Consider the following 21,762-nt stretch of genomic DNA (forward strand, 5'->3'; position numbering starts at 1 on the left):
GGATGCTACATCTATCATGCAGTCATGTCCATACTCCTTGTACTCTGTGGTTCCTTATCTGTGCATGGAAAGCCTCAAGCAATTGGGCATGGGAGGGACAGTAAACACTGAGGGCAGGAGTTTTCTGGCATGCCTTAAAGAAATGTAGAGTTTCAAAGAGTCATCTTTTGTTGCATTTGTCATTCTTTTAACAGGTTTCCTTCCTTATCATCTGGTGATCTAAACAGATCCAACTACCCTAAACTTGTATATACTTTTGAACAGGAAAGTTCCACCAACTAAGAATGGCTTAATGAAGTTTTCCCCCCAAAAAAAATTATTATGAAAAAGTATAAAAAATAATAGAATGATAAATTAACAATATATTTAAACATCTTATTCCCCAAAACTTGGTATATAATTAATATTGGAAGGCAGTTTCTTTGTCAAATATCTTTCTATTTATTCATACATCTGGTAACCCATCATATTTGCACTCGTTTCAGAGAAAGTTGCATACAACAATAAAATTTCCCTAAATAATTCAGAATGCACATTATTAGAGCTTTATATTATTAAGGCTTATTCATTTTACTTAAAATTTACATATAAGGAAATGTACTTATGTTAAGTATTGAAGTTTTTTTTTTTTTTTTTTTTTTGCTTGGGCAGGCACTGGGAATTGAACCTGGGTCTCCAGCATGGCAGACTAGAATTTTGCCACTGAGCCACCTTTATACCACCCAAGTGTTGGGTTTTAATAAATGTTTATACCTATATAGCCCAAAGTTCTATTAAGTTATGAAATCAATTTTCAGTTGAGAAGTTACTTCATTCCTATCCCTCTATTAAGACAACCATGGCTTTTATTTTTTAACCATCATGAATAAATTCTGCATGTTCTAGAACTTAACATTAATGAAGTTGTACAACATATTTTCTGCTGGGTTAAATTTCTTACACTCCTCTTAAAGCTGTTGTATGTATATGCAGTTCATTATATTTATAACTTATTAGTATCCAACTGTATGAATAACCAAGGATTGCTTTTATATTTTCCTATTGCTGAAAACCTGGGCTTTTCCTAGTTTGGGATCATTTAAAAATATACTAAAACCACAGCTGTAGATATTTCCTTGATGGATTTTCATAGCATTTGAATCCATCAAATGTTATTTATTGACAGTATAATGACCATCTTGGGAAATGTACTGTTGGCCAAACATCAAATCCAAAAGATCCAGGAAAGCCTCTAACATCAGTGATTTGTACCACTGCTGTCTTACTCTGCATCATAATTTAAAGGGATCCAGGGTTGTTGGGCTTCTTTAAACCTTCTTCTCTGGTTGTCCATATTCCTTTTACACCATGAAGATTAACATAAAACTTATAGTTAGGTGAAGAAATTGGACTGCTTTTCCTATCACAGGAAGATAGGTAAAGACCTAGTAGCAGAGCCAGTCAACATATCAACCTCTTTGAGAGCTTAAAATAAATGATCCCTTATTTCTCCTCAAATTCCCTGGATTTCATATCCAATGAAGCATCATTAGGTAGAACCAAACCAAAGACATACAACCTGACTCCTATTCCAGTGCCCTGTCCTCCATATCACATCACTCCTGCAGCCCTGAGTTTGACCTTGGCATGCAATGAACAGCAAATGAAGTTGTGGAATGGAGACTAAAACTTCCTGATAATTTTAGTAGTTAGTTTGTAGGAGTCCTAAGCCCTTCTAAATGCAATCATTGGCTGAAGACATTCTGGTCAAAAAAGGCTCTACTGAAGTAAGTTTTATTGAAAGATGTACTAGAATTAAAATTGTCAAGGAGGAATGGACTTTATTTCAGGATATATGTCTATGATTATAAAAGGGTTTAGTAGAGTAACTTGGAGAACAGCATGAATGGATCACAGAGAAAGTGCTGGGGCACCTGGGAAGCAAATTCTGTGAGGGAGAGAGAGAACATATTATGACCCTTAAAATCAAGGTGAGAAATTGAGTACATGTGTTTTTTAGACTCTGACTGGGTTTGATGGGGCCTTAGCAGCATGTTGACTCTGAGAGGGCGCAGGCACAGCTGGACTTAGAAAGGAATTCTAGGGGAACATTTCATGGTCTGGGTGAACTCAACAATGAGATTTGGAGTGAAGAAGTCACAGAGTCACTATATATTTTTCCATGAGTGCAGGCCTCAGGATCAGTCATCTCAAGAATTATAGCATTTGATGATAAAGCCAAGGAAAAATTACCTATATGAAACTGAACCAAAAGCACACAAAGGTGCAGTTCAATACCCACCAAATGCTGAAAATAGCTCTGTCCAGTGAAATCTGCCTCTGAATATAAATGTGGAGGATATATAATCTTGACAAACCAATATACCCATAATAATGGGAAACCTTTGTGAGGAGGAAAAGCTGTTTGTGACTGGCATGTGCATGGGAGTGCCCATGTGCATGTGTGCATATGTGCATGGGCTTGTGCAGATGCATACATGCACTGTGTGTGTACATGGGTGCGTGAGCATCTGCAGTTGAAGGATGTGTGCGGCAGCTGTCTGGAGCTCACAACACCCCTTGCAGCTGTGAGAAGGAGAATAAAGGAAAGTGTTTTCAAACCTTCACTGGGTTCTTCTTAGCCATTTCCTTGGGAATGTTATGGCCTAATATCAGTTATCTGTGGTAAAGGCCCAGGTATCTGATGTGGGTGTTACCAGGGAAACCAGAGCAAAAATAAAGCTTTATTAGGTGAGGTATCAGGGCAACAGGTGGGGAATGACGTGCCCAGGCAATCATGCCCACCTCCCCTACTCCCCAGTACCTGTGGATTCCAGTTTAATTCCAGCACACATTGCCAGGGATGTAAGAGTGAAGCTCTGACATGAAGAGTTCCTTTGAGCCTAAGACCCCACATGTGAGTGACCACACCATCTTGGCATACTTCAGGCTCTCTGTCCAACTGCTACCTACTTCCTACCCCTTTCTTGAACTCACCACTCATCGACACAGAGCAGAATTTGCTCTCTGTTCCCTCCAAATACATCTAAATGGTATGTTATTCTAATGGGGAGTAGCAGACAAAATGCTCAGGAACCAAGCTATGAGGCAGCACAGCACCTAACCTATCTCAAAGAGAACCAATTTCTGGACAATTTATGACATTAGAAGAAGATGCTTTAAAATGGATGGATCCAAACTTAAAATATTAATATATAATCACAAATATAGCAAAGCAAACATGATGCTATTTGAGTAAACTTACTAGGCAGGAAAATTAGATAGTATACTACAGAAAATTTAAATCTGTGATGAAATGAAAATCTCTCCATTTGCTCTCACACAGAGGTTAAGATTTTATAAAATACAGACAATATCATATTTTATCATTTTTAAATTTACTTTAGTTCTACCCTTGTCTCTTCCAGTCGTAGCTATATTTGAAGTCTGTTCTCTGTTTCACCATCTTTAGTAGTTGTTGTATGGGATAATGTTGACCTACTGGGCTGTCGAACTCTAAAACAGTCTCAGATCTCCCTTAGATGCCTGAACCTCCAGGGCAGTGCCAAACTCTACTCAGAGAGCCCAGTATCTAAAATTTAGAAATAACAGTTGAAAATCAGGGTTAGAATTTGCTTCTATATGAGTTTATAATCTGGGAACCTTTATAATGAGCCTTATGGAATATTCTGTTCTCTCTAATCATTGATTGTCCAATCTCTGCCCTTCTTGAATCACTTGATTGCCTATGCTCTCTAATTCATTTCTTCAAATGTGTTCATTATAGTTAGCTTATATTAGTGAGATCATACAACGTTTGTCTTTTTATTTCACTCAACATAATGCCCTCAAAGTTCTTTCACCTAATTGCACAACTTATGACCGCATTTCTTTTTTCAGATGCTCAATATTCTTTTGTATGTACACACGCAATGTATATTTATTTCTAAGGGAAATCTTCAAGATTGAGACCTTAGAATATTAAATTCTGGAACCTTAATGCTTAATAGAATATTCCATGTTATATATACACACAATATATGTATACACCACAGTTTGCCTTTCCATTCATCAGACAATGTACCCAAAGACCAACACTATCCATTGAAAATTTTGGATAATGCTGCCATAAATCCCAGTGTCCAAATGTCTATTCATGTTCCTGCCTTCAGTTCATCCAAACATATACATAATGACAGGGGTATCAGACTCATATGATAACCCAATATTTAGACCCCAATAGAAACTGCCACCCTGTGCTCCAGAGGGCCCGCACCCTTCTACCTCCCTAGTAACAATGAATCTCTCTCTCTACACACTTTCTCTAGCACTACTATATTTCTGTTTATTTTTTAAACAGTTTTATTCACACCCAATGCAAACCATCTTAAGTGTATAATCAACGGCTCCTGGAATAATTACATAATTATGCATTCACCACCACAATCTCTATGAAAACTTTTCTATTTCTCCCATAAAGAAGGAAGAAGAAAATGAAAAACATGAGAGAAAACAACGAAAAATACCATATCCTCCCCTATACCTCCCTCTTATTGGCAATTAACTTTGGTACACTGTGTTTGTTACAATTAATGAAAGAATATTACAATGTTAATATTAACTATAGACCATATTTTTCATTAACTGTATTTTGTCAATTTACCATCCCAGTTTAACACCTTGCAATTATGAAATTAATTTGTTCTCCCTCATTAAAAATTTTTCTTATATTTATACATTTAATGTACAATGTAATTGTTCACTCTGGGTTTCACAAAGTTATACAGTCCCAGTTTTTATTCTCTATCTTTTTTTTCTGGTGTCATATATGACCCTAGCCTTCCTCTTTCAACCATCCTCACACTTAGCTTGTTTTTTGTTTGTTTGTTTGTTTTTTGTATGCTGTATGGTGGGGTCACATTTTAATATTTTTCCATGTGTATATCCCATTATTGCAGCACCATTTGTTGAATTTTTATTTATTTTGCTTTGGGGGAAGTGCATGGACCAAGAATCAAACCCAAGTCTCCATCATGGCCAGTGAGAATTCTACCAATGAACTACCCTTGCACCTCCTCAGCTTTCTTAATTATACTTACAATATTGTGCTATCATCATACAATATGGTGCTATCCATTTCTGAATCTTTATAATCAATCTTTTCAAATATTCTGTACTCTTTCAACATTAAAAACACAATCTATAAACTTTTTCTATCTCCTGATATACTGTAGTCTCAAGTTTAACTCTCAGTGTTTGCTCATTAATATTAGTTCATATTAGTGAGACCATACAGCACTTGCCCTTTTGTTTCTGGATTTTTGCTCACATAATATTTTCAAGATTCATCCATGTTGATGCATGTTCCATGACTTTATTTCATCATGTAGTTGTGTAAATATTGTGTCCTATATATATATATATATATATATATCACAATTTGTTTATACACTCATCAGTTGATGGACATTGGGGCTGTTTCCATCTATTGGCAATCATGAATAATGTTTCCATACACATCAGAAAGCAAAGTCTGTGCATGTCTCTACTTTCAGTTCCTCTGAGTATTCATCAGTATAAACCTAGTAATGGGATTGCTGAATCATAGGGCAATTCTATACTTAGCTTCCTGAGGAACTGGGAGACTGCCTTCCAGAGTGCATGCACCAGTCTACATTCCGAGCAACAGTGAAAAGTATACCTCTTTCTCCAACTCCTTTCCAACACTGTAATTTTCTTTTTTTTTTTTTTTGAATAACAGCCATTAGAGTAGGTGTGAGGTGATATATCATTGTGTTACTGATGTGCATTTCCCTAATAGCCAGTGAGGTTGAGCATCTTTTCATGTTTTTGAGTCATTTGTATTTACTATTCTGAAAAGTGTCTGTGTATTTTGCACATTTTAAATTGGGTTGTTTCTTTTTTATTATTGAGCTACAGAATCTATATTCTACATCCATATTCATTATATAGATATATATTCAACACATACATCTACATATATCTCTACATATATATCTATCTATATAGATAGATAGATATTCTAAATTTATATTCATTATAGATATTGGTATGTCATTTTCTTATGGTTGTTTCTTTGTCTGGCTTTAATATTAGGGTGCTGTTAGCTCCATATAATTATATTAACAGAAATTTAACAGCTTTTCCTCCTCTTCAATTTTATGGAAGGATTTGATCAAGATTGGTATTAATTCTTTCTTGAGTGTTTGGTTGAACTCAGTAGTGAAGCAATCTGATACTGAACTTTTTTTGGTGGAAGTATTTGATGATTGATTCAATCTCTGTATTTGTGATTGATTTGTTGAGCTCCTATTTTTCTTTCTGAGACAATGTTTGTTTTAATGCTTTCTAGGATGTTGTCAATTTCTTGTAATTAGTGTAGTTTGGTATCATACAGATGCTGAAAGTATCCTGTCATTATCTCCTTTATTTCTGTGGGGTAGTAGTTCTTTCCTCTCTTCCATTTCTGATTTTATTTATTTGAATCTCCTCTCTATTTTAAACTAGATAAAGGTCCTTCGATTTTATTGATTTTCTCAAAGAATCAACTTTTGTTTGTTGATTATCTTTATTGTTTTCATGCTCTCTATTTCATTTATTTCTGTTCTAATATTTGATATTTCTTTCCTTTTATTTTCTTTGGGGTTAGTTTGCTATGCTTTCTTTAGTTCTTCCAGGTGAAAAGTTATTTCATCAATTTTTGCTCTTTCTCCTTTTTAAATATAAGCCTATAGGGCAATATCTTTCCTTTTCAACACTGAGATTGCTGCATCCTATAAATTTTTATGTGTTATGCTTTTGTTTTCATTTACCTCTGTACATTTATTGACTTCTTTTGTAATTTCCCCCTTAACCCACTGTTTGTTTAAAAATGTTTTGTTTGGTCTCCAAATGTTTTTTTTTTTAACGTTTTGGCATTCTGCCTGTTTTTTATTTCTAACTTCATTCCATTATGATTTGAAAAAGTGTTTTGTGTAATTTCAGCCTTTGTAAATTAATTATGATCTATCATGGAGGATGATCCATGAATACTTGAGAAAAATGTGTTTCATGTTCTTGTGGGGCACAGTGTGTTATAAATATCTGTTAAGTCTAGTTCCTTTATCATACTATTCAACATATCTGCTTCCTTAATAATTCCCTACTATATGTTCTACACTTTGATGAGAAAATTGTATACATGTCTCTAACTGTTATTGTATGAGTTTCTACTCCTTTCAGTTTTATCAGTGTGTGACATATTATTTTGGGTGCTCTGGTTCAGTGTGTAAATATTTATGTATTTTATGTCTTCTTAATGTATTGTTCATTTTATTAATACATAATGTCATTCTTTGTCTCTTTTGATTGTTTTACATTTGAAGTCTAATTAGTCTGATATTAGTATAGCTACCCCTGCACTTTTTTGGTTGTTTGCCTGAAATATCTTTTTCTAGCTTTTTACTTTCAATCTAATATTGTCCTTGGGTCTAAAATGAGTCTCTAGGAGAAAGCATATAGATGGGTACTGTTTTTAAATCTACTCAGACACTCTACATTTCATGATTGGGGAGTTTAATCCACTAACATTTAGTGTTGTTACTGTAAAAGCAGTTGTTCTTTTATCCTTTTCTCTTTTGGCTTTTACATATAGAATCTTACTTTTTTCTTTCTGTCATTTTATGTTCCTGATGGTCTTCATTTCTCTACTCTTCCCCAAACCTCTCTCTTCTGCCTTTCCCTATCTGCTTGTTTTGTTCCTTTTAATTTTTCTCCAAGAACAGGTCTCTTGTTCAAAAACTTGTTCAAGAACAGGTGTCTTGTTCTCAGTGTCTACTTGTCTGAAAATATTCTAAATTCTAGCTCTTTTTTTTTTTTAACATAGGCAAGCACTAGGTATCAAACCCAGGTCTCTGGCATAGCAGGTGAGAACTCTGCCACTGAACTACCTGGCCTGCCATCTAGCTCATTTTTGAAGGAGAGTTTTGCCATATATAGAACTTTTTTCTCAAAGCCTTTCTCTTTCAGTGGTTTAAATATATCATACCACTGCCTTCTTGTCTCCATGATTTCCGCTAATGAATTTGCAGTCTTATTGCACTTCCCTTGTATGTGGTGGATTGCTCTTATCTTGCTGCTTTCAGAATTCTTTTTGTCTTTGACATTTGACAATATGATTAATAAGTGTCTTGGAGTATTCAAATCTATTCTCTTTGGGGTAGCTTATGCTTCTTGGATTTGTGATATTATCCATAAGAGATGGAAATTTTGAAGTGATTATTTCCTCCATTATTTTTTCTGACCCTTTTTCCTTCTCTTCTCTTTCTGGAACATCAATCTCATGTATATTCATGCACTTCATTCAGTTCCCTGAGTCCTTTATATTTTTCATACTTTTTCTTATCTCTGCTTTTGCATGTAGGATTTCAGATGTCTTGTCCTCTAGTTTACTAATTATTTCTTTTCCCTCTTCAAATTTATTATTGTACATATCCTTTGTGTTTTTCTTCTCTTCTACTGTTCCTTTCATTCCCATAAATTCTGCCATTTGTTTTTTCAAACTTTCAAGTAATTCTTTATGTTCACCTAATGTCTTCTTTATATCATTCACCTCTTTGTCAAAATTTCCTGTTTGATTTGACTTTTGATGTGACTTTACATATCTGCTCAAACATCATGAATTAGTTGTTTAATTGTAACGTCATTTGTAATGTTAGTTTGTTCCTTTGATTTGCCATAATTTCAGTTAACATAGTATGACTCATAATTTTTTGCTGACACCTAGGCATCCAATTTTATTCATTAGTTTATCATGGAGGTCCTTTTCATTCCTTTACCTAGGTTTTTTTTAGTTGACTTTGTTCTCTGTCTGTCTTTGTCATTCAGTTCACCTTAATCTCAATATCTAGCATAACTTCTGTTTAACTGATCACAATTTTTCAGCTCTTGCTTTTCTGTTTCTTTCCCTATCTATATGGAACAAATTTTTGAGCAAGATCTCCCTTGATATGATCACCCTCATTCAGATTTTCCCTAACCAGACAGGCCAAGGTCTCGGGAATTAGGCATAATCAATATTAAGTTTCCCTGAGAGTGAGACTCAGCAGATTGTCAGAGATTCCTATGAAGCCTCCAGACTGTGATTTTCCTATCTTTTGCAGTACATGGTGCTTTTCAGCCTGCAGTATCCAACTATATTTCTAAGCAGACACTGTACCTGCCAGGGTCAAGTTAAGACAGAGAATGAGGTACAAGGCAGGCTTATAGCTTAGCATCTATGACCTGAATTATCTGATTGAAGGTTGCTATTTGAGCTGGGACTTGCCCCTCACTTTTCTTGGAGAAGGTAAGCCCTTTAGGGAATTATTCCCTTCACTTGACTCATTATTTTGTCTTGCAGACCTATTTTAACTCTGTCCTTGCCTGGGTCAAAAATTCCTAAGACTTTCACTTATGACTACCTAGAATAGCTTAAAAAAAAAAAGACAAAATAAGCAAAAGGCATCCCTCTTCAGAGCATGTACCTAGTCCCCATGTTTGTCTGTCAAGAGCTGGATTTAGTAGCAGGCTCTATTTAACCCTTTTTCTTGGGGCACAGCCCTTCCCCAGTACTCTGAACTCAGCCAAATCCAAAAGTCTTAGTTTTTTTTTCCTTCATTAGCCTTGCTTCTTGTCTTCTGGGAAATACCTCAGGATTCCTTTCCTGCTTGTTCTCAGGCTATCTGTGCTTTAAGCTTGTTTTCAGCAGTCCCATATTTATTAATTAAAACCACAGTTTGAGCTTTTCTGATCTACCTTCCCTTACTCCCAGTAGAGGCTACTTAAAGTCATGACCTTTAGGAGATTATTTCCTTCAACTTGACTAGTTATTTTATCTCTCAGGCATACATTAATTCTGACTTTGCCTGGGGAAGTGCTGAAGGCCTCAGAATGCCCACTGTTCTATCTAATGTGCTGTATGAAATTTCTAAGAAAAATCTGAGAAAGAAAATTTCCTTTTCAGAGCTGTACCCCCACCCAAAGCTTTACCAATCAAGAGTCAGAATTGATCCCCTGATCTTTGTGCACTTTTCCAGTAATTTGTGCCTCTGTTTTTTTCCATCAATCCCATTCTCTCTCTGCTAGGACTAAAACTCTGGATTCCTTTTGTGTTTGCTCCAGATTTATCTGTACTCAGAGTTTGTATTCAGCAGTTTGAATTTGTTAATTAATCCCACAATTGGAGCTTAGTAGAGCTGCCTTCATTGCTTCAAAGAGAGAGGGTTTTTTCCCCCTTGGGGAACGAATTCTGAGATGAGCCAGCATGCTGAAGTGGAGGGTCACAAGCCTCCATGATTTGGGAGGCTTATAGTACACTGTAAGATCTCATCAGTTCCATCTATTCCAGAATGGGATACAGTGTGTGTCCAGAAACTGAAGTTCTCACAAACAGTTCTTCTAGACAGTTCCTGGCTATTTGAATCTTCCCAGGAGAACTAACTAAATTCCGTACCTAAGTATGCTGCCGTCTTGCCCCAGGGTACTATGAATGTTCTTAATGGCATCTAATGGTGAGAAATCTCCAGAAGAATTTCATTTTATTTTAGCAGTCCCCTCCAAAGGTATGGACTATGCATGGTAACTATGGTAGTTTAGAACTGCATGTTCCCCAGAATAATATATTTTAAAGTTAGCCTATTCCTAGAGGTATGAACCTTTTGAAATTTAGGACCATTGAATGTGGTTTATTCAATTAAGGCACAGAATACCTCATTCTGGATGGGTCTTAATCTTATTACATGGGTCCCTTATAAGAGAATGAAATTAAGACCAAGAGAGAGCAAAGCACAGAAAAGAAGAAGGTGAAATGGAAACTGAAGGAGAAGGAAGAGAACAGAAGATTCCAATGTGTGCATGCCATGTGACAGAAGAACCAAGGATCACTGACAGCCATCCCCAGAATACCACAATCTTCAGGGAGAAAGCATCACCTTGATGATGCCTTGATTTGGACATTTTCTCCACTTCAAAATCATAAGTGAATAAATTACCATTGTTTAGTCTAATCAATTTTGTGGTACTTGCTTAAGTAGTCTAAGAAATTGAAACAGCAGTTATAGCCTTACAAAATATATTACTCAAATAGACTTGAATGTTGAATTTACCTCTTGATCCATGATCTGCAGAGTGGATGTTTTGTTAGCAGACATGAAAACAGTATTCATCTCACTGCACAGCTCTTTCAGAGCTGTTGAGTGACCAGAATCACTTTTCACTGAGCTATAATGTTCTAGTTTGCTAGCTGCTGGAATGCAATATACCAGAAACAGAATGGCTTTTAAAAAGGAGAATTTAATAAGTTGCTAGGTTACAGTTCTAAGACTGAGAAAATGTCCCAATTAAAACAAGTCTATAGATATGTCCAATTTAAGGCATCCAGGTAAAGACACCTTGGTTCAAGAAGGCCAATGACGTTCAACATTTCTCTCTCAGCTGAAAGGGCATGTGGCAAACATGGCAGTGTCTGGTGGCTTTCTTGTGACTCTACCAAAAGGGACTCTCTCCAAAATGTTTCCTCTTCTAAAGGATTCCAGCAAGAAACTCCACCTTCAGTGGGTGGGGACACACCTCCATGGAAATCATTTAAGCAAAAACCACCCACAATTGGGTGGATTACATCATCATGGAAACAATCAAAATTCTCCTACCCAGCAATATTGAATGAGGATCAAAGGGCATGGCTTTTCTGGGGTCCACCACAGATTCAGACAAGCATATACAATATTTTGAAAGGAATCAGTTTTAGTGAGCAGTAGTTCTCAAAAGTAGGCATAAAGTGTTCAGTAACTCACATTGTAAACAGATGTTCTGTCATCCAGGCTTGGTTGTTCCATTTATAAAACACAGGAAGGGATTAATCATAAATAATAAGGTCCCTAAGGTTTTCAGAATGGTGAATAATCACTGGATTCAACTTAAAGTCACAAGATGCATTAGTCCATAACAAGAGAGTCAGCATGTCTTTGAAGCCATGTACTGTTCCTCTCTAGTTATGAAACTGCAAAATGGCATCTTCTTCCAATAGAGGGCTGCCCTTTATACATTTAAATCTGTTGTGTGGTGTAGCCACCTTCATGAATTACCTTAACTAGATCTTCTAGATAACATGGTACATCTTCCACATAAGCACTCACTGATTCACCTTGCACTTTTATGATATGGATACAGTTTATTTCCTTAAACCTCATGAACCAACCTCCATTAGTTTCAAACTTTTCTTCTGCAGCCTCAACACTTCTCTCAACTTCATACAATTGATAGAGTTAGGGCTTTACTTTGGATTAAGCTTCTGCTTAAGAGAATGTTTTAATTGGTTTTATCTCCTATCCAGACCACTAAAATTTTCTTGTATCAGCTGGAAGGCTGTTTCTCTTTCTTACCACTTGTGTGTTCACTGGAGTTGCACTTCCCATTTATTTCAAGAAGTTTTCCTTTGCATACACAGCTTGGCTAACATTGGCACAAGAGGACTAGAGTTTAGCCTATCTTTACTTTCCTCATTAAGGTTATTCATTTATACATTTTGATTTAAAGTGAGGGATGGTGACTTTCTTTCACTTGATACATGGAGGTCATTGTAGTAATTAACCCACTTTCAATATCATTGTGTGTCAGGGAGAAAGGTGTTCTGAGAAAAGGGAGAGAGACAGGGAATGGCCAATTGGTGGAGCATTCAGAACACACAACACTGTAATTAAGTTCACTATCTTATATGGACCCCTTTCATAGCACCCCGAAATAATTGCAATGGTAGCAACAAAGATCTCAGAACACAGATCACCATAATAGGTATAATGATAATGAAAAGTTTGAAGCATTGCAGGAATCACCAAAATGTGACACAGAGACAAAGTGAGCACATGTGTTTGGAAAAAAGATTCCAAAAGAGTCACTCAATGCAGTGTTGGCACAGTCCTTCACATTTTAAAATAATGTAAAACTCACTAGAGTGAACTGCAATAAAATGAGGTGTTCCTGTATAGCCTCTAAAACTTACCTTTCCAGAATATCATATTGTTGGAACCACTTAGTATTTAGCCTTTTCAGACTGACTTCTTTCACTTGGCATTATGCATTTCAGATTCATCCATTCATTTGCATGGCTTACTAGTTCATTCTTTTTTGTCACTAAATAGTATCTCAATGCATTGATGTGACAGAGTTTGTTTATCCCTTCACCTATTCAATGACATCATGATATCTTCAGGATTTTGATCATTATAAATAAAGCTTCTATAAATAATTGGAGGGTGATTTTTGTTCTTGACAAATTTCCCAATCAGTTGGCAACTATCTAGGAATGTGGTTACTGGATTGTATGGTGAGACCATATTTAGAAAGAAGTGTGAAATTGTCTACCAAAGTAGCAGTTCCATAATGTACTCCTGTCAGCATTGAATGAGAGTTCCAGTTGTTGTGCAGCAATTAGTATTCTCTCTTTTCTTAGAATTTGGCCATTCAAAAAGGTTTGTAATAATGTTATTGTTGGTTTGTTTTATCACAATGAAAAGTGATGTTGAGCATCTTTTTGTGTATCTATTATCCTCCTGTATATTTTCTTTGATGAGGTGTTTCTGTTGAAACTTTAGACATTTAAAAATTTTATTATGGTAACATAATCATAAAAACATTTTAACAATTTAAGTGTACAATTGAGCTATATCAACAACCAGTAGATTGTTGTGCTACTATCACTACATTTTAATTGAGCTGATTTTTCTTATAGACTTTTATGACTACAATTTTGCATATTTCATACAAGGCTTTTATTCAGATATTTATTTTGCATATATTTTATTCAAGTATGTGGTTTGTATTTTCATTTTATTAATGATATATTTTACAGAGGATAACATTTTAATGTAAATATAGTCTACCTTTATCAATTTTGTACATGAATAATATGTTTTTGTACATAAGAGGTTATCCCAAACCCATCACATCGATTTTTTTCTATATTTTATTCCAGAACTTTTATAGTTTTGCAATTTATATTTGACTATAAACTTTTTTGAATATAGTGTTTTGTAATCAGCTAAATGTGTGTCTTTGTTCCCCTTTTTCTATGTGATTGTCCAATTGTTCCTTCACCATTTCTTGTAAAGATTATCCTTCTGTCATTAAATTGTCTTTGAAACACCAGTTGACTATATTTGATTTTTGGGTTGTCTTTTCTGTTTCATTTACTATGTGTCTTTACTCTTACCATTATCATGGTGTCTTGATTACGCTAGTTTCACAACAACGTCTTTGATTCAGAAAGTGGGAGTTATTCAACTTTCTTATTCAGTGTTGTGTGGGGTCTTCTAGGTTTAGAAATAAATTTATCTACAAAATTACTGAGATTAATATTGAGTTTGCATTCAATCTATAGACAAAGATGGCAAGAATTGAAATCCTAACAATTTTGAGTTTTCTCTTCATGAACAAGGAGTATCTCATCATTTATTTAGGCTTTCTTTGGTTCCTTTCAACAGCAAATCATATTTTCCTACATGTATATCTGCAGCTAATATTTTGTATTTGTGTTCCTTTTTTAAATATCATTTATCTTTAATTCCAGTTATAATTTTTCATTGTTGGCATATAGGAAGGTAACTGACTTTTGAATATTGAGCTTATATATTTTATCACCATCTATTCAATTTAAGGCAGCACATAGTTGGCTCCATTTGTGTTTGAATTGCTAAAAATTATGACATAAATCATATGAACCCTGAATTTCAGTGACTCAGAGGGTAGGTTGGTTGAAGAAAAACCACCACCACTATTTAGTTATTTCAAATATTACTGTGCTGTGACTGTTTGATTGAGATGGACAGTTTGAAGTGGCCTTTTCTGACCAACTGGCCCCTTAAGTACAGAATAAAAAGCCCAGATGTTACCTCCTCTAAAGTTGGGTTTGTCTCCTTGGTGAGTATAAATGCTTCATTCCTCAGGCACCAGTCCTAAGGGGTTAAGCATGTGGCTTTAGCAAAACTCAGTGAAGTATCAATAATGAGTGAAAAACTTCCTGTTTGTGAACCTGAAGCTGAAGGGGGAGATCTTCCACTTGAGATTTTTTGAAAGTTTGCAAGTATTTAATTCTTAACTTTATCATAAAATATTTGATCAAAGTATTCATTTATTTTGGTTTTCATGGCTGGAAATCATATCATGCTATAATATTCACTACATATTCATGGTTGTTCCTGGTAGATTTACCAATATAGACTCGAGGGAAATAAGACAAATATACAATTGTAAGATGAATATGCAAAATATTGTGACCTTCTTGACATATGATATGGAGATATGATGACTGTATGACAGGTTTTGCTCTTTGAGGATTAAAGGAAAATGTGCACTCCTATGCATATGATTTTAATAATTTTAAATGGCTCATTTTCCTATGATATTAAAGTAACTGAAAAATATTGAAAAATTGAAAAGTGTATATATTGAATCTCACAACAATTTGCTTAAATACATTTTTTTTTTTGCATAGACAGGCACTGGGAATCAAGCCTGGGTTTCCGGCATGGCAGGCAAGAACTCTGCCTGCTGAGCCACCATGGCCCACCCTTAAATACATTTTTTATACCCCAAACAAATTGTATTATAATTTTTCCTTTCTTTGTTTTAATGTTAGCAAACTAAAATGTGCTTTAAAATTTCACTAATTATCTAACATCATTTTCATTTTAAGGAATTGTTTTGGTTGACAAATTCTTATGACTATGTAACAATCTCCATTATTTTAAAATTAACTACTCTTTACTGAAACACCTTTTTCAAGACCCAACTTTTTAAAAAAAATCTCTACCACCTATAAATTTGAATAATATACTAACAAAAATTTGTGAATTATTTTTAGAATGATGATTTTTAAGAAAAACATCTAATTAAATTTTATGTGCTTAAATCCATTAATTTCAAATTTCTATAAGATTGAAAAAATTGAAAAAGCAGTAAAATAATACCAATTGATAGATATTATGATCTTATATATTGATGACCTCAAGGAATCCACACATACAAAAGCATCAGAGGTAACAATTAATCAAAATGAAAAGATACAAGATCAATGCATAAAAATCAATTTTATTTCTATAAGCTAACAATGAACAATCTGAAAATAAATTGTGAAAGCAATCACAGTTAAATTAGTAAGAAAATAATTATATACTTAAGAATAAATTTAGACAGTGAAGTACAATACGTCAATACTGACAGCTACAAATCTTTGCTGAAAGTACTTCATGAAGATTTAGATAATAGAAAAACATCTTGTACTCATGGATCTGAAGACTTCATAACATTAAGTGGCAATAATACTGATCTACAGATTGATGGATCCCCATCAAAATCCCAATGGCCCTTTTTAAAGAAATAGCAAAGGTGTTACTAAAATTTATGGAATTGCAAGGGACACCATAAAACCAATAAAATCTTGAAGCAGAAGAACAAAGTTGGAGAAACCACAATTTCCTGTTTCAAATATTTTACAAAACAATACTAATCAAACAAAATGACACTGGCACCAGGATATATATAGAATATAGAAGAGACACGGAATTAAATCCATATATATAATTTCAACAGATTTTTACAAGGTGACATGTTCATTCAGTGGGAAAACAATCTCCTTAGTAAATGGGGCTGATATCAGAGGATATTCTCAGGCAAATAATCTAACTGTCCCCCCATCTCATATCATATACAAAACAACTCAGAATGGACCAGAGACCTCATTGTAAGAGCTGAAACTATAAAACTCTTAGAAAAAAGTATAAGGGTTAAATATTTCTGACCTTGGGTTTGGAAATAGATTATTAGTTATTATACCAACAAAAAAAGAAAATTTAAAAAATAATAAACTGGATTTCATACAACTTTTTTAACATTTTTTGCTTCAAAGGACAGCTCAAGAAAGTATAAAGATAATTTATCAAATGGGTGTAAATATTTGCAAATAATATCTCTTTTAAAGGTCTGGTATTGAGAATGTAAAAGAATGGCTTCATCACAACATCACAACAATAAACATCCCCATTTAAAAATGGTCAAAGGGCCTAAATAGACATTACTCCAAAAATATCTATTAAAAGACCAGCAAGCACGTGTGAATGGGCACAATTTCATTAGCTTTTGGAGACATTAAAGTGAAAATCACAGTAAGAAAATTTTATAAAATAAAAATTTAAAGCAAGCACAGAACTGCACATCACAGTTAACTGGAATAAACCCTGATATACTCTACTGACTATCATATCGTGATCATAATAATATTTTTCATGTTATAGCAAAGGTACCACACTAAAGCACACTGTTAATAATAGGGAAAACTACATGTGGAAGAGGCTTAAGGGAACTGTGCATGTTTTGCATGATTTTTCTATTTACCTAAAAAATTTTTCTTATTAAAAAAATGGGAAGCTTGGGCTTGAGGAAATAGCAGCTTAAGCCCCAGCCTCTACCTGACTGGGCTATTGGTCTTTGACTCAAGGGCACATCCTGCAGAAAATCTTGCCTCTGAGAACTGGGTGGGCAGAAGCAAAAAGCTCATGCTCATGATGGGGATGTCACTGGCTTTGGCCTCATTGCCTCAGGCCTGACCCAGGCTCTAGCTCCTATGAAGGAGAAGCACCCTCTTCAAGGGATTCTCCTGCGTCAGGCTTGCATTCTTCAGTTGGGTCTGGCAGCTGTGCATGAATTTCCTGTACTTATACCTTGTGGGCTCAGTGATCCTTATTTTCCTTAAAGATGCATTTTAGAGCTGTGATTGAGTTACCCATATGATGGCAGACTGACCTGCAACTTGACAACTAAGTTGAGCTGCCAGCAATAAGCACTACAGTCTCAGGAGATTCCCAGATGGCTTTGCCCCCTAGAGTTTCTTTGCAAAGATAAGAAGGAAGAATTATACAATTCTGCAATTAGAGAATTTGAAACTGGACCCAGTGAAACATTTAAGAAACCATGTAAACTTAAAATCAAGATAAATGCAATGACATAACAAAAGGCACAGGGTGCATTATATAAAAGAAAGGCTGATAAACTTTTTAGGAAAGATAGTTCCATGTACAACAAACTTGTGACCCAAACCTAGAGGAAATGAGTAAACTTCAGGAATTTTGGATTGTAAACACAATGAATGAGGAGGAAGATGAAAAGATTTAGGATATGATATAGTAGCATATATTTTTCCATTCCACAAGAGTAAACATCAACAATCAGAAACTTCAGGTTAACAAAACAATTAAAACTTACAAGAATGGTGTTCTCCTAATACTAAGCAACTTGTAAATTGGTGAGAGATTTCCAACAATTGTGGGAGTAAGAAAATGACAGCTGTTTTATTGTCCCTATGGACATTTCTTTCAAGGATAATGTCAAGAACTTGGAACCAGAAAGAAGGATATGCAATCTACACACAAAGCTTGGCTGATCCGTGAGTCACATTTAAATAATCATAACGTAGTTTCCCAGAGGAACTGAAAAACCTGTGGGTGTTACACCTGGAATCATGGTGGGTGGACCAAACTTCAACTCAGACTGAGCCGCAATTTCAGAAATAGAGTGAAAGGTTCAGGCCCTGTTGCTGGGGTGGTCAAAGTGGACTCTAAGGGCCAAATTGAAATCACCAAATCTGGATAGTTCTGGGAAAAGAATTTGGTGAAGAGCATGCCCTGGGTCTGACATCAGCACACCAGGTAAGCTGACTACAGTTGAGAAGATGAAATGTCATGAGTAGTTCTTCAAAATCCTTTTATCAGGTTCACAGATTCCACAAAGACATTTGTTATATCTTTGCATTAATCTTGATTTTAAGTTTACATGGTTTCTTAAATGTTTCACTGGGTCCAGTTTTAAAAGGGCATTTATTAGGTTGTAAGTTGATAGTTCTAAGGCTATAAAAATGTTCAAGCATCCAGAGAAAAATACCTTGGTTTAAAAAGTTTGATGGGTCTATTGTTTAAAACAGCATAGTGCTGGCAGAAGTATTAACAGCACAGCCATTTTTCTGCTACTAAAGTTGAAGGTTAACAAGTATCCTTAAATTTCTGCATTTGATTCTTCTGTATTTTAGTGAATAACAGTTTGATTTATTGATGCAAACATAAATTTAAAGCTCTTCTAATGAAGACATGGATTTCATGACTTTTTTGTTCAACAACAAAACAAGACAAAACAAAAAGTTGACTGGGGTTTAGTGTATTACTGTTTTTTAAATTCAGTACAAACATGTACTCCTTTGTTTTTTGTACCTGGATGCCATAATGACTGCTTCACTGACACCCACATTATTTAAGCTGACTTTACATCTTTCCTTGTAAATAAAAATAAGGATAAAAGTATAGGGTAGTCATTAAGCTTGTTTTTTAAATACATTGCATGATTTGCAGACTTAAGCTCAGACACATTCAGTCCTACAAAGTAATAAAAATTAAAATAATAGCCAGCATTTACTGACGTGTAACAGTGAATAAGGCACTGCCTTATCACACACAATCACTGCAGCAATCTTAGTGATGAATATTATTATTATTTCCACTTTATACAAGTGAAAACAAAGGCAGAGAGAGGTTAATTTGCCCAAGTTCACAAAGCTAGTAAATTATAATGACTTCATGTCGGGTGGATACCCATGCACAGGCTTCTAGGAAACCTTATAATATCTCCTTAAATTATCTTCATAATAAAACATACAAATAATATCATATCAACATTAGAACAAAGTATAACTATCAATCATGTAAGGGGAAGTGATGTCATATGTGCTAGCCAAACACATAAATGAAATTTAAAAAACTGGCAGTAGTTGGCATACCCAAGTAACCAAGACCCAAGTAGGAGTCAGCCATAGGAAACCCCCTAAGGCAATGAGGATGTTGGACTGATTCAAATGTTGTAGATGGCTTTGGCACACATGAGAAAGAACACTGCTCTTTTTGTCTTACTTCTGTGGTGCATCAACATGAGTACTCCACCAGAAAGTTATGGAATCCAGGGTTTTGTTTCTGACACGAATTTCCCCATTGAGTAGACAACTCAGAAAATTTTAAAGGATCCACCTCTTAGAGGGCAAGTTTGTGTAAGTAGTTAGAAAAAATTTAAGCAGTACAAAGATAAATTCCTACCTCCTACTCTAAATTCTTTCCCCATGAGATGCTTGATCTCCAAACAAGTAATCTACTCATGACCATACCCTTCCTTCTCTATAGAGAAAAATAAAGCATATATGCAAGGCTCCTTATCAATCTCTGGCAAAATAAAATTAATTCCTACCTGAAATATTTTGTCAACCCAATGTCATCTCTCTTCTTTTACAGGGAAATACACTAATAAACAGAAATCTTTTCATGAGGTCAGATGATTTCTTCTTTAGTTAAAATGAAGGATCCCAGTGCCCCTGGAAATCATTGCCTAATGAAATAAATCTATATCAGGAAAGGATAGTTATGACAATGTTTTCTTATGTTCTCCATAATGGTCAGAAAATTACTGGCACTCTGTTATAGATCAAAAAGTAAAACAAAAGAAAATAAATGGCTTTGCAGAGATGAAAAACATGGCAGCAGAATTTGAAATCATTATGGAAGCAGGAGGGAGTAAATTTGATGTTATAAAAATTAGTATGACTGGGCAAGAGGCCAAACATAAGACACAATTTTCTTAGCTCCATTCCCACAATTTTCTTTGAGGATTAAAATTAAGGTAAAATATATACCTTTGTTAAAGCTGCCAGAATGCAATATACCAAAAACGAAGTTTTAAAAAGGGCATTTATTAAGTTGTAAGTTTATAGCTCTAAGGCTATAAAAATGTTCAAGCATCCAGAGAAAAATACCTTGGTTTAAAAAGTTTGATGGGTCTGAAACAACTGTCAGCTGGGAAGGCATGTGGCTGGCATCTGCTTGGGTCTCTCAATTGTCTTTTCAGTGGACTTCCTGAGGCCCATTTCCCTTCTGCATCTCCAAAGTCCAAAGTCTGGGCACTCTCAAGATTTTCCAAAATGGTTCCCTCTTAAAGGACTCCAATTAGCAACCCAACTTGAATGGTGGAAACACATCATCATGGAGATGGGTAGGTAGGTCACATATCTATGGGAACAATAAAGAAGATCTCACACAGTAATATTATATGGGAATTTAAAAACATGGCTTTGCTGGGGTACAAGATAGTTTCAAACCAGCACAGTATGTAATAGAAATGGATAAATAATAACAGCAATAATGTTAATATAAATTTTAATTAGCTCTCACTATCTTCCTAGAACCTTATAAATATTATCATCACTTCATTTTCACCTGACCCCCATTTGTTCAGGTCCTCTATTATCACCAATTTACAGATGAATAAAATGAGGCTTAGACATTTTAATCTGTTTTCTGATTTTGCAACAATCAATACCTGGAGGAAAATTTGAAACTAGATTTTGGACTTTAGAGCCAATATTAGATTAAATCATTAGAGGGTGCCATATTTTATGTCTGAATTGTAGTCTTAATCTATTTTACCAGTCTTATTAATACCAAAACCTATGAAAATGAAAAAGGAAAACATGAGCTGATCACAATTCTAAAAATGAAATTTTTGTTTATTTTTTATTTCTATTGAATCCTAAATAGTATACTAACAAATTAATTTTCAGCTGAAAAATATAGTACTAGTGGTGTTGGCTCCACAGATGTATGCATATGTTAAACGTTAAGTATATGCAATTGATTGTACGTCATTATAACTGAATATAGTTATTTT

The 21,762-nt window shown here is 34.8% G+C and overlaps 1 long non-coding RNA gene across 1 annotated transcript in view; it reads left to right on the forward strand.

Annotated features, from left to right (window-relative positions):
• The window catches only part of LOC143673731 (uncharacterized), a 110,156-nt gene that overhangs the window by 916 nt on the left and 87,478 nt on the right, over positions 1 to 21,762 (forward strand). The gene's annotated exons all lie outside the window — the stretch shown is intronic.

The sequence above is a fragment of the Tamandua tetradactyla genome, chromosome 2 (assembly GCF_023851605.1).
Source record: "Tamandua tetradactyla isolate mTamTet1 chromosome 2, mTamTet1.pri, whole genome shotgun sequence".
NCBI classification, from domain to species: Eukaryota; Metazoa; Chordata; class Mammalia; order Pilosa; family Myrmecophagidae; genus Tamandua; species Tamandua tetradactyla.